Below are 15249 nucleotides of genomic sequence, written 5' to 3'. Positions count from 1 at the left end.
GGAAAACGATGAAATTACTTTAATAGCTGCTAGCACCACGCAGGTTGCGGCCCCCATGCAGACACAATACGTTACCAGGTAAGTACAAGGCACAAAGTGGCTGGATAAGGACAGCTGTAGTACACAGGTAAGTAAAGGAAGAATGCTGGAGCTGGAACAGCGGTAAGTATAAAGGTGACAATGTAGCTGGATCAACTATTATGAACCAAACATCAGGAGCCAATGGTCAGAGTAGCTTGGCTACACTCAGACTGAACATCTGGCACCTAACAGGTGCACTGAGCAGGTTTAAATACTCAGAGATCAACAATGTAATATAAAATACATATTAGTTAGAAATTTGTTATAAATATGTACAGAACAATTTATTAGAAAGCAATGTAAGACATAAATGTGATCATAGTTGTGAGTACTATAGGATGATAGGAGATCCTAAAGTAGTCTGTTATGGCACCAAAGAACTGAGTCTCTCATGTTCAGTTTTCCAGCTCTCTCAGTTATAGGCACAGCTTATATTAAGTCAGGACATAACGCAAAGCACCAGTAAGTATTCAATTGACATTATCAAACAAATAAGCAAATGTATTGGGTAAAAGTCCGGTAGTTTTTTGTGTGTCCACAAACTCTTTGGCAGGGGTGCCTGTTCTAGAGATGTTGGAACAACGTATTCCACAAGAATTAATAGCACTACCAAATGCTTTTAAAGTACATGTCCAAGGGGAAGATTTACTAAAACTTTTAAAGAGGAAAATTGGAGGTGTTGCCCATAGCAACCAATCATTTTCTAGCTATTTTCTAGACTGTACTCTATAAATTAGTGATGGGTAATATGAAACACATCGGGAGCCACATAGTTCGGCCCCCTAAGCTTCAAAAGGGCCTCACATTACCCTTGATCTCAGTAACAAGTTTAAACAATAAATTTAATCAAAAACACACCTATGTGTAATAACTTATCAGCAGACTTTTTAAACAATTGTTTATAGCTATAAGAAAAACGCCTGACAATAAAACAGGGCCGCCTATTTTCCATCATTGATATAAATGATGGTTAGAATCTGATTGGTTGCTATGCGAAACGCATCTAAAAGACTTTATTTACCCATATTACATTTAATTTCGGTTCACAGACCTTTCTTAAGCATCTGTGCAATACTATATTTAAAATGTCTGAAACATCACATAAACAAATATAAAACAACACCCAATTACTAAAGACATATTATGTTACTGTTTATTAATATATATAAAAAAAGTGTTATAAACATACCTCATCAACACCAGAGGTCACACTATATTAATTAAATATCTTTAATTAATATCAATAAATATCATAGGAACAAACATTACCAAATAATTGTATTTTTTGTATATTTGCTAAGATTGATTATACCATGTTTCCTATAGTTGCTTAATTTTTTATATATAGATTACAGGCAGAGATAGCAATAAATGGCACTCAATACAATGTTATACTTGATTGACAGTTTTTAAACTATACACCGTAGAACACCTCCTCATATGTAAAAAAAAAAAAAGGTGGCTGCTGTCTTTAACGTGCCAGATGGTAAGTCCGGCGGAAGGAAGAAATCTAAAAATGTAAGAGAAGAAACGGGATGCCTATTAGTGTAGTAATTAATACGTTTATAATATATATAATATAGTATAGTATACATTAGTGTATAAAATATATAAATATATATGCAGTAGTCAAAGTGCGCTGGTATACGGTGGTATGCAATCAGGGCTGCCAAGAAGAATTCAGGGCCCGGGTACAACAAATTCATGGGGCCCCCCTCATAGTCAAATAAGCCCCAAAAGTTTTTTGCGCCGCCTTACGGCGGCGCAAAAAAATTTAGATGTATGGTCATGCATTCAGGGGCGTAGCTAGCCAAACGGCGGTGCAAAAATTTTGGGAGGTGTGGTCATGCATTTTGGGGCGTGGCAAACGTGCCATTGGGGCGTGGCTAACATAAAAACCACTAGGCTCTCAATTCGCCGGAGCGTCACATATGTTCAAGCACTCCTGACTTTCAGGACATCTACCACCACAGTGTAGTATACAAACAATGCAGTGTGTACACAAACAGTTCAGTCTTGGCCTACACCTTACATTGGGCACAACATTCACCAAAAATTGGTATTGTCCCTACTAGAATCACAACATTTCACACACTGTGCTGCTCTCTCCTACCTGTTCTTCTCACTTTCTCCACCTGTGGCTGCTGGTTTCTTTAGTTGTGGCTTGTCCGGATCCAGAAATGTTGAAGGACCTATTTTGAAAAAAAAATGGCTACATTTAGAAAATTACAGCCAGCCCCGGCGTTAAATCAATAGCACCCACGATTAATAATTAGGCCTTCCTCCAGCCCCAACATTAAAATAATACTATTTACATTTAATAAATAAACCTATTTCACTTCCTGCAAACAGCCCCAGCAATACCTATTTCCCGCAACCATCACTGCCATTAAATAATTCATAGTCACATTTAATAAATAGACCTCATTCTCCCTAAACTCACCCCAAGATTCAATAGCCCCCAAACCACCCCATCTTAAATTAATAGTCCCTACTATTAAATTGCCTCACCATCACCCTACAAACAAAATAGCGCCCATTAATTAGCCGCCACCTACCTCACACACACTACATTGCAACAAGCCCCCTGTGCCATCACACACACAATACTGTGCCCCTTCATCACAACTACACTGTACCCCCTTATGCTCACACTGCGACCTCCATGCTGCTTTTCCCCCTTCTTTTTTACTTTGTGCCTCTCTCCCACTTTTTTTATTCCTCTGTTCCTCTCTCCCACTTTTTTCCTCCTCTGTTCCTCTCTCCCACTTTTTTTTCCTCCTCTGTTCCTCTCTCCCACTTTTTTTTCCTCCTCTGTTCCTCTCTCCCACTTTTTTTCCCTCCTCTGTTCCTCTCTCCCACTTTTTTTCCCTCCTCTGTTCCTCTCTCCCCAATTTTTTTTTATTCCTCTGTGGCTCTCTCCTTTTTTTCCTCCTCTGTTCCTCTCTCCCACTTTTTTTCCCTCCTCTGTTCCTCTCTCCCCAATTTTTTTTTATTCCCCTGTGGCTCTCTCCTTTTTTTCCTCCTCTGTTCCTCTCTCCCACTTTTTTTTCCTCCTCTGTTCCTCTCTCCCACTTTTTTTCCCTCCTCTGTTCCTCTCTCCCCAATTTTTTTTTATTCCCCTGTGGCTCTCTCCTTCTTTTCCTCCTCTGTTCCTCTCTCCCACTTTTTTTTCCTCCTCTGTTCCTCTCTCCCACTTTTTTTTCCTCCTCTGTTCCTCTCTCCCACTTTTTTTTCCTCCTCTGTTCCTCTCTCCCCAATTTTTTTTTATTCCCCTGTGGCTCTCTCCTTCTTTTCCTCCTCTGTTCCTCTCTCCCACTTTTTTTTCCTCCTCTGTTCCTCTCTCCCACTTTTTTTTCCTCCTCTGTTCCTCTCTCCCACTTTTTTTTCCTCCTCTGTTCCTCTCTCCCACTTTTTTTCCCTCCTCTGTTCCTCTCTCCCCAATTTTTTTTTATTCCCCTGTGGCTCTCTCCTTTTTTTCCTCCTCTGTTCCTCTCTCCCACTTTTTTTTCCTCCTCTGTTCCTCTCTCCCACTTTTTTTTCCTCCTCTGTTCCTCTCTCCCACTTTTTTTCCCTCCTCTGTTCCTCTCTCCCCAATTTTTTTTTATTCCCCTGTGGCTCTCTCCTTTTTTTCCTCCTCTGTTCCTCTCTCCCACTTTTTTTTTTATTACTCTGTGGCTCTCTCCTTTTTTTCCTCCTCTGTTTCTCTGTCCCCTTTCTTTATAGTACTGTCCCTCCCTGTTTTCCTCCCCTTGCCTCTCCGTTTCTTTACTTACCTTTTGTCAACTTCTTTCTTTTCTTTTCTGCTCTTCTGTCTCCTCTTCTGTCTTCTTTCTTCCTGCTGGCTGCGGCGCTCCTCACTGACTGACAGGCGTGACTTGATGACGTCACGCCCAGCAGTCAGTGTGAATGGAGGAGAGGAGGGACACGGCGCCGCGCGATCACGTGAGTATTTTTTATTTTTATTTTTTTTTCTTCCAGCTCCCATGAACCCCCCCCCCCCGCGGGAAAAAAAAATAAAAAAAGTTTTAAAAAAAATAGCGCAACAGAGAAAAATAATAAAAAAATAAAAATAAATTTAATTAGCAGCGAGGGCCCGGCCCGGGCCCCCTGGCATGGCCGGGCCCGGGTAAACTGTACCCGCTCCCCCCCCCTCTCGGCGGCCCTGTATGCAATACCACCACTTCTACTACTGCTTTCATTATAAAACTATCAAATTCCATTCACCTACATTTTCCATACTGCCATTTCTAAATTTCCTATTCAACCACTTTATATGTAAAAAAAAAAATCTAGTTATAGCTTGTTTGCTTTAACCAGGGAAGGGCATTGGAATTGGCTTTATTGCAGCTGCCAAATTTTTGTGTGTAAAGTGTTTTATTGCATTGTTTGTAGTGAGCCTGTGAATGCACTTCTCTGCTAAAGTGCAACATACTGTACAAACAATCTGCTAAAAACTTAGTATAGTTTATGTAGCTGATGTATATAGACTAGTTGAAAATGTATTATTACTTAGTTATGCATTTACCCTCAGAATTTAAGTATAGTTTCATGATTTCTCATCTAGTCAGTTTTACTGACTGTGTAACTTATTTTTGTCCCTGACATCTGGCTTGCCCTTTGATATCACTCACTTGCCATTTACCAACAGTAAACGCATGCTCTTGAATCCACACTACCTGTTTATTTCACCAATGGTTCTCTGATGAGTGTGTGAGAGTATAAAACAATGAATAGTTATTAAAGGGACAAATATATGTGTGCAATACCTTAAAAAAAGCTCAATCCAATACTCGTAATAATAGTGGTTTTAATCCTGTTAATTGTGTGGAATTATTTGTCCTGTAAGTTTAGAAAAATGGTTAATCAGGCCATGACTCCAATACCAACATATTTTAATCAAACTGATAAAGTATGTACCTCATGCAAAAGGAAAAACCCCTATCAAGCAAAAAATGACATATGTATCCTGCAGTGAAATACTGCTAGGGAAAGAATAAATGAAGTAAGGGTACCTTTTCTGGTGAATGATTGATTCTCTATTCACATGGAGACATCAAGTCAAAATCTGGGTAAAAGTAGCTGAAGGAATGAAAAAGTAACCCTGTATCATGACATGAAAGGAAGGATCAGGAAACACATGTATATATGTTTAGTGGAATAAAAAGGGGGTATTGTGAGAGTATAAAACAATGAATAGCTATTAAAGGTACAAATATATGTGTAAATACCTTAAAAAACTATAACTACAGATATGAGAACTACGCCCTTGACATAAGAGTGAAGAAAAAAAACAAGTGTTTCCCATGGAACATAGACAATAGCAGGATGCAAGACTAAAAACAAGGGCCTGAAAGACATTTCGCAGTACTGGACAAAGATTATTGCCTTATATGTACTTATTGTTGCAAAGAAAGATTTGCTGAGCTCAAAAGATTTCATTATATGTACTTGTTTTTAACCAGTTAATGCTCAAGCTTAGGTATAAATAAAGGAACAGTCTGAGAAGTCCCTCAGAGCTGATTCTGAAACTACAACTACTCGTTTGTGTTTCATTTCATCCTCTCCAGTTCGACTGTAAGGAAAACAGGTTATCAGAGATCAATAATTGGGGCACCAAGCCTCTGTACCCCCACATTTACTGGGGCCTTCATCCGGAATACCACAAGTACCAGCCCAGGACTGACCAGATATCTCCTTAAACTTCGGGAACGGCAGACAAATCCTTACGGTGAGTAGTTGAAATTATGTGCATTTGCACCTCTCTACTCTATCTGCTCTTCCTGTAACATATACGGTGGGGTTCAGTAGGGGATGGGTATTTGAACAATTACTGAATAACCTGTTATCCTGATTTATTAATTAATTGTTTTTGTGAGAAATAGATAAGAGTCAATGTATGTGTTTGTGTTGATACAGGTTGAATATAAAAGGATACAAATACATAACTTATTAATTGACCTTGATGATCAAAGGCATTCCTCTATATTCCAACTGAGGCTTGACCTTGTCCTGTGTATATGATAATCCCTGGGTTTGAGAGGTCACTATAAGAAATTCTTTGCTTCTGTAAAGACTGAGTGACATTGTACTGATGAGACAATGTCATAAGGGGACTATATATAATATATAATTATATAATATATAAGTGGACACCATAACTTTGAAAAACTGACCTGCTCAAAGACTGTACTTTGCACTCGCAACAGAGGCTTGCCCTTGCCCTGTGTAAACTGCAACCACTGGGTCAGCTGTCAGTCTACAGCTAAGGGTCCTCAGCTCTATTAAGAGATTGAAAGAAGTAACAACTAAGTAACACGGTAAAAGTGTGAAATAAAGCTGCTCAGTGATTCTGGAAAGGGTCCTTTGCATTGCCTTGGACGTACCTTTGTTGAGGGGCGCCTGAGATCTGAGGATCGGTCTGTCTATTGTCTTAAGAAAAATTAAATGACACCTTCAGAAGAAATAGCTGAGTATATTGGTGGAATTATTGTAATAGTAATAATTGTACTACTCTTAATATATTGTCTCCTAAAAACATCAAGGGGACTGGAAGGAATTAGAGACATGCTGTGGGGAGTATAAATGTCAGGAAATAATCTTAGTTGTCCAGACTGTAAATGTAATAATTAAAAAGATATTGATGGTGGTGATAGGAACTGACATTGATTCAGTAATATATGGTAAACATAAACAGGGAATTTATAATCCAACGATATATACAGCAATAGTTGGAAGTCACGGTTGTCCAGACTATCTGAAAACCCAAGTAGGACTGGGATGGTGGAAAATTTACAATTTTTTTACTAGAAAACATTAGAAGGATATGGCCACTTACATGTTCATCAATAAATAAAATACCAGGAAAGTATGCACCCAAGTTGATCAAAGAATCCATAAAAACAACATTTAATTGTAAAGGTGTATAAAATTAGAATAACAGCCACTTCGCAGACACACTAGCAGCGGTATTCACATAACTGCAATAATGGGGGCCCATGGCAGTAAAGGTATGATGGTACAGACATCATAGACTCATGTGAATCTAGTAAAGGAAAGAGAAGGTAATGTGGCTATTAGAGGAATCTATATCATCTTCAGGAAAGCAGGAATGATATAGGGTCATTGGATCCTAGAAAATGGGAGACTTTTCAGAAAGAACATAGTATATGGATTACTAGGAATAAGAAAGAACACCAAGTATCAGCATGGGTAAGGGCATGTAGACAAATAGAACAAGAACAAATGGTAAATGAGGAGATGTTAGAAGACATCCAGGGACATACAACTGTAAACCCCCCTACCACTCAGCCAACCGCAAGTGCACCACCATCAGCCCTACATAATCACTCATTAGAAGGGACTTCAGGACAATTGACCCCCGATAATCCATTTGCAACACCTGTAAGATAAACCAGTCTTAGAACATGGGGTGTGAGAGTGTGAAAGTGTCCAGCTCGTGTATTCTGTTTCCCAGGGGCAGGGAATACCTGGCCAAACTGTGATAATCAAGTATCAGATGAAGGAGAACCATGTGACTTCCTCCTAGGAAACTCAAATAGAAAACCTCCCCTATGGTCACCTCATCACACTGTACTAGGAGTAAGGTTTATATCTGCAATTGTGGTCAGGTTGACTCCAAGGGTACCAAATGTAATTGTGGGGAGACTTCAATGTATCCAGGGTCACCCCCATATCCTCATAGTACTGTCCCCAGTTACTATACAGACAATTCACGAAACAAATCCAAAATTTGGTCAACTAAACCACCCTGATGCACCTAGATTAAGAGTAACTCGAAGACAGGAAAAATATAGACCTTGGACACCGGCAGAATTAACTGATATAGTAAGGAAAACCCTGGATTACAGGAAATATCCTCTGGCCTTAAATAAATATATAGAAAGGCTGGTGACAATTGGGCCGCCACATGGGGAGACTTAGAAGTTTGTAAAATGATGATTGGAATGGGTAGTGTAAATGACATACTTGCAATATCCATTGGGGATAGAATACTGGCAGCCCCGATAGGAATAGAACAGTGATCAGAAGAATCTGGTAACCTATTCCTAACCAGGTTGAGACGCTGGTGTGAGGCGCAACAGCAGAGAATGCCAGTTATCCCAGAAAGTAGACAGATAAGTGATCAGTAAGTGAAAGATTATTATAATCAAGTTCACCAGGCACATCTAGATAGGGGATTCCAGGAAGATAACATAACCCATCAGTGGCTACTGCATACAGCTTTCCTACAGGGACTCGAAGAGTCCCTAAGGAGTGAGTTAATGGCCAAAAGGCCGGAGGCCAGTACAATGACAGTAGCTTCCCTGTAAGAAGTATCAAGGGCTATAGAGGATGAGAGAAAAGAGCAAAAGAGAGTCAAGAAAAGTCCTCTCAGGTTACTGTCCATGTGGTCCAGGAGACTCCCCAACCAAAGGACTTTAATCAGAAAAAGAGAGTCACCGGAGAAGAGGCAAAAAGAAAGGGATTATGTTTCTTTTGTAACCAACCTGGACATATGAAAAGGGATTGTCAGAAATATAAAGTCTGGGAGCAGAAAGATACCCACCAAAACCCAGAAGTCTCAGCATTCCTTACCTCCACACCCAACCCCCGCCCATAGGAAATATGCTACCCAGTGTCAGGCCCCCAGCAACCCACTATTAATACCCCAGGGCCCACAGGAAAAATTCAGCTGGAATTACCCCAAGGGGAAATCATTGATTGCATAGTAGACACTGGAACAAACCGCACTGTATTGAGGGCCTCAGAGATACCAAAAAGATATATGAATAAGGTAAAAATCACTGGCATAAGTTTATCAGGGGATGGAGTTCAGCTTAAACAAAGCGAACCAGTATTTATTAAATTGCAGGATAAGACTTTGACGGTACCTGTACAATTTCTAACCTCAACTACCTGTCCAGTAATTCTATTAGGGGCTGATATACTGTCAGCAATCAAAGCCAAAATAACTTACAAGGAAGGGAAGGTCCAGACTACTTACCTGACAGAAAATCAGAGTTGTCAGCTGAATGCTGTCATATATTGAGTTCAAAGTATTCCCCCAGAAAAACCAAGCTCAATTCCACTGTCGTTCAGTGAAAAAGTGCCACAAGAAGTGTGGTCAAGGGGAAGTACAGATGTGGGAATACTGGCAGTACAGCCTGTACATTTAAAAATGAAAAAAATACCATCCCTGTTAAGATTAGGCAATATCCTCTTTCTCAACAACAAGAGGCAGCTATAACCAAACAGATAGTGTCATACCAACAGGCTAAAGTTCTCAGAGAATGCAGGTCTCCCTGGAACACGCCCCTTTTCCCAGTGAAAAAGAAATTAGAACCTGGAAAAACCACAGGAATATAGGATGGTTAACAATCTTAGAGAAATTAACAAAAGGATGGCGATTGATGCACTTATTGTACCCAACCCACATACCCTCCTCAATCATATATAGATCTTGCAAATGCATTCTTCTCTGTCCCTCTTACAGATGACAGCCAGCTTTGGTTAGCATTTACACATCAGGGAAAACAATACTTTTGGACTAGTCTTCCACAGGGGGTAGCCACCTCACCCTCAGCATTTTCAGAAGCAATGAACTTTATATTACAGGGATGGAGACAACAAAATTCAGTCACACAATTGCTCCGATATGTAGATGACTTACTACTGTGTTGCCAAACGATTGAGGGGTGTCAGGAAGAGACTATATCATTAAATAACATTTCTTAGGGCAGCAACATTGCAAGGTATCACCCACAAAAATACAAGCAGCACAGAGTAAGTTAATATTTTTAGGACTTTGCATTTCACAAGGTACCAGACACCTCAGTAGGACAGGATAACTGCAATCTAGAAGGTAAAGCCACCACAGCATACCGAGGAACTAAGGGCATTCCTAGGTTTAGTAGGGTACTGTACAGAATGGATTGCCAGAGCATCCCTCCTAATGCAACTCCTCTATGATGCTCCTAGCGAGGTAAAAGTGTATATCTAACTGAATCACAACTAACAACATTTGAAACATTAAAACAAGCCATTGTGCAGGCACCAGCATTAGGATTACCACAATATGATAAGCCATTTACCTTGTTCTGCAATGAATCTAAGGGACATGCACAAGGAATCCTTTCACAGGAACACGCACATACAGAGACCGCTGGCTTACTACTCATTACAGCTAGACAGTATCATAAGAGGAGCCCAGTCCTGCATCATTTTAAACGAACCCAGCATAACGATTGGTATAACAGCGATACTTATAAAAAGTCTACTTACTATATGAAAGATACTAACTTTGACCAAAGGTTTCAATAAGCGGCGCTTGTAAGATCCGAATGTCATAAATAGGTACAGTACTAAATGACGTCATTTTCCATAGACATAGTGAAAATGGCCAGTTTTAAAGCACCAATACTCGGACCCCACATGTGTACTGCATTATACATGGCGTGGGTTGTGGCTATCGCCGCTTTACAGAGCTATTAATCCATACCCTACCCTCCTGCATAAGGGTGGTGGCAGCTGCAGCCTCGTTAAACGATAAAGTGGCAGATATAGTACAAGACCACACCTTAACGATACAGGTCCCACATACAGTAACAGAGATATTAAACCAAGCAAGAACTAAGCATCTGTCCACAGCAAAGCTCACTAAGTACGAGGTGTCATTAAGTCCAGCACATGTAACAATTAAAAAGTGTACAGTTTTTAATCCTGCTACACTGTTCCCAGTTGAAGCAGATTCAACAAAGGGGAGAGAGGTCGGTGGGGACTAGAGATGCTCACTGACCCCCATATTTTGGTTTTGGATCTGGATTACCTTCGGGTTTTGGTTTTGCCAAAACCGCCCTTGTGTATTTTGGTTTTGTTTTGCTTTTTTTGGAAAAATTACACTTTTTGGGCGTAAATTACATAATTTAGCTATTATTTTGTAGCTACATTAGTATTAACCTAAATAACACTAATTTCCCGTCATTTCCAGTCAATTTTTATCACAGGTCACTGTCAGGATGAGAGCATAAATCTGATATGCTGAAATAGAATATTGAATGTCAGGGCCCAAATAAATCTTTGCATGAATACCTAAATTAACCTGATCTTCAACTCAGATAAATGTGTGACCAAATGAGCCCAGTAGGAAGTAATTGAGTTAGGCAAACCCTTTGTGAAGAGACCAGCTTAAGATATGCAGATCACAGACATCCATTGTATTTGATCATGTATTTCCCTAGCTAATTGACTTCCTTTCAATGGGTAGTGTAAACACAAACTAACCCCTGGGTGTAAATTGGAAAGCCATATGCCTAGGTGCGAATTTTGGAGATTCTTGTATAAAAATCTGCATGGTCTTTATGCAGGTATATAGAAATATGAACTTGAAAGGAAATGCCTTCCTTTTTCATATTTTGGAAAATCCCTCTGCCACTCCGTACTGAGGGACAAAAACCACACCAGGGTTTTAAAACATAGATACCAACTACACAGGGAACAGCCATAGTCACATGTATTTCAGGATGAGATTGGATATTGTTGTAATCTCATCATATTTGGTATTTAAATGTGCGGGAAATTATGATCAGTTTATTGAAGGGAAAGTTATCTGGGAGGTATCTGAGGAAAGCGAAGACCGGTCAAAACTTAGGAATAGTTTGAACAAACCTGAGGTGACACCCAGGGGACATTTCCGCCCCCCACATAAGCATTCACACTGCCTTGTGAATGCCGCCCCATTTGAGTTTGCTTAAAAACCTGTGTCTGGAGGGACAAAGGGTCAGACTTTTGGGGAAATCAAGTTACACTGATAAGCTGTCCATCTTCCTAGCCAATTCCTAGCCAATTCCCCTTGGCCAGAATGCAATCCATGTAAGTGCAAATCTGAATGTAATCCTTTTTATTTTAAACTGTTTTTTGCTTGTTATGTCAATATATTAATTGTTTATTCATTATTTTTATTTATATCTGAATGCCCTGTATTTTCGTATATCAAATCTATAATTTAATAAGTTACGTCCTTGATACTCTAACGAATTCATTGCCTGTTTAGAAGAGATTGCTCATCCAGGTTAACCCTTGGAATGCCAGTGTGTGATTTGTTGATACATTTGATTAACAAGTTGTGTGTGCTTGTATTTACATTTGTGTAACAGTCTGGAGGTGTGAAGAGTTAACCCTGTGTGTGCTGGTGTGGGTCTTGTTAGTTTGTGGATAACTAGAAGCCTGTGTGCCAGTGTGGGACAGCATATTGGGGTCCTATTGCCCGTACTCAGTAGGTGGTGACAAACCTTGAAGTGTCTGGGGGTGTGAGAGCGCTGTGTTGGGGGCGATTCCGTAGGTCTAGAACCTGTGTGATAGGTGAGAGAGACTGCGGGCTGAAATCGTGTGTGACCTCATACAGCAAACACCCCAAAGTCACGGCAGCTGGGAGCGTGTTCGTGACAAATTGGTGGCATAGCGGTGGGATGATTTAATTTCTTAGAGTATTAAGTGCATGGTTTAAGCAATTAACCCTTGTACTTATAAACTGATTGTAACCTAGCGAGGAATACAATAGTTTTACAAGGACAAAGCTCAGGGCTTATAATTTTTGAAGACATATGTGCAAAGCAGTTCCCTTCCCTTCTCTCTGTTTTTCTTTTCTATCTTTTATTTTGCAAAGTAACTGCTAGGATGGCAGCTGCTTACAAGAAAAAAGCGAAAGAAGTTTTAATTGCCCTGTGTGAGCAGCGAGGTCTCGACTCGACAGATAAAACTAAAAAGGAGCTGGTTTGCACATTATTGGAGGATGATGCAAAGAAGCAATGTGATATGGAACCTGAGCTGGGGACCAAGACAGAACCAGAGGATCAAGGTGTGGATATTGTCACTGAACCAGAGGATCCAAGTAGGTACATTATCATAGATCCAAAGGATCCACTTAACATGATGAGTATGGCAGAGCTAATTGAAGAAGGTCAGCTGCAAGGTTTCTCCTGCCACAACAAGACACGCGGGGAGATCATCGAACACCTCATCTGGGAACAGGAAAGCCCGATCCATCCTTTCAGCGAGTATCGCATGATGGTTCTTATTCCGGGCTACAAGATGAGTCTTGTGGAACAGCTGGACTGCCTAGAGGAGTGTTTTGAGTATGCTCAAGAAGAGGTATATTTCCGGGGTGGGCTTCATACCCCATTCTGGCAAGATCAGTGTCGCCGGGTGGCTGACGAAAGGCAGCGCCTGCAGCAGCTTCTTTCACAAGCTGGAGCAGCAATCGCCCAGGCTATAGGGGTGGCCCACGAGGAAAGGGTGCCCCTGCCAGCTACAGTCCACATGGAATATGCTACCGAGATTTTGCATCCAGAGGCCCCATTTACTCTGCTGGGGGAAGCTGTTGATGCTAGCAGCATACTACCAGAGGCTGAACAGAATTTGCTACTGGAGGAGGCTGATTTTAAAGAGAACATAATTGTTGAGAAGACTATTTCTGTGGGAGAAATGGAAGTGTCTGAAAATATTCCCACAAATGTTTTAGTAGGTACTGATCTTGGACGGTTAAATTCTCAGTATGTTCCCGCAAATGTTGTTCCTACTATCTCTAATTCTGTTACACCGTGTGACTCAGCCCAGGTAGTATTGGATAATGCTGAACCTGTCAATGATGTGACTTTGTGTAAAGAACCTGAAATGTTCTGTGATCATTTTGCATCTGGTAATGTGCTAGTGAAATGTGATGGTGAGAAGCTAATAGGTGCCAGTGTTAACTCTGACAATTATGATGATTTATGGGAAGAATCTGAGGTAATAGGGGTTAATTTGGAAACCCCTAATAGTGTAATGTGTAATGACTTTAATGCCCCACATGTCACTGTGTTAGAATCAGCTGAGAATACCAACGGTTTTTCTTTTCAGGTGCCAGGATGTGATAAGGAAAGATAATGTTTTATTGTACCTAATGCCTATAATGAGGATAATTTCAATAATAGTATTGCGTTAGAATGCAAACCTGTTTTTACACTGACATCTTGTCATGGGATAGGAACAGCGGACATTGTTATTGCAGATATTGGCATTAATACTGGTGTAGATATTATGCTTACTAGAAATAGGACAGATGACCATGTGATTAATTATGTTGTGCTAGATAAAGACAATGTTTCTACCCAGGTAATATGCTCAGAAGATGCTGTACAAGTTAACTGGGAGGGAGGGCAGAGTGAAGATGTGTATTCTGTGCCTGAACCAGCTGCGCACAGAGCGGTTGAGCATGTGGGGGAGACACATAGTCCTGACCAATGGGAAATAGCGAGTGACAGCAATCCTTACATTGCTGCTTGGACCTGTAATTCGAATGTTCACCACTCAGATCTACATCTGAGTTCTGACCATTCATCTGAGTTTTGTATAGAGACAGGGGGGTCAGTGGCTAGCCCACACTCACTTAGCCAACCGTCTAACGGCTTAGAGATAGATGAGGGTCCCAAACTCCCTGTTACTCTACACCCCCAGATAGATGAGTCCAAGGGGGAGGGGAGGGTCCTGTTCCATAGCCCCCAAGATAAGAATTGCATAGTATGTCCCACTGACAGGGAATGTTGTAACTGGGGAGCAGGGCAGAGTGGAAGTAAGTATTCTGCTGTGCCAGACTTAAGGGGTTCCCACTTAGATGTATTTCTAGGGGAGGGATGCGTTCTTTCAGGCAGCCCCCACAAGAAGACTCAGTCAGTGAGCAACACAGAGAGGGTAGCTGAGGGGTCTAGCAACCCTGCTACTGTATGTCCCCACCTAGAAGTGCAGTGTCAGGAATCCCAGGCCATTTTTCCCCTCATGCTTTCACTTAGAGGACATAAGGATTAGAGACAAAGGGCACACTGTAACAGGGTTGGTACATGAGAACATGACGCAGGCCCAGACCAGCCAGAAGCAGTGGTATGATCCCCCTGCCAGGGAGAGAGTTTACAAAGTGGGACAGAAGGGGTGGGTACTACTCCCTCAGACCCAGCATAAACTCCAGGCTGCAGGGATAGGACCCCTTAAGAATACAGAGGTTAGCCCACAGCTATGGAAGAATCAGAAGGCTCAGCCAAATGAGGTAATTAAACCCTTCCTTAACCCATCCCACCAGAGACCCTAGTGCGAGCCAGCTAGCAGCTATTACAGTGGACCCAGCGGGAAATTAGATGA

General features: G+C 41.0%; 1 long non-coding RNA gene across 1 annotated transcript in view; it reads right to left on the bottom strand.

Moving 5' to 3' along the window:
- Positions 1–1406: 1406 nt before the first annotated feature.
- The window catches only part of LOC142140337 (uncharacterized), a 41643-nt gene continuing 27800 nt past the window's right edge, over positions 1407–15249 (bottom strand). Inside the window, exons 4-5 of the long non-coding RNA XR_012688417.1 lie at positions 5097–5163; positions 1407–1591 (exon numbers count right to left, since the gene is read on the bottom strand). This is a non-coding gene — a long non-coding RNA (uncharacterized LOC142140337). The remainder of the gene's footprint in view (positions 1592–5096; positions 5164–15249) is intronic.

This window comes from Mixophyes fleayi, chromosome 2 (genome assembly GCF_038048845.1).
Source record: "Mixophyes fleayi isolate aMixFle1 chromosome 2, aMixFle1.hap1, whole genome shotgun sequence".
Taxonomy (NCBI): domain Eukaryota; kingdom Metazoa; phylum Chordata; class Amphibia; order Anura; family Limnodynastidae; genus Mixophyes; species Mixophyes fleayi.
Note: the sequence above shows the minus strand (reverse complement) of the source record. Positions and strands in the feature narration are given on the sequence as shown.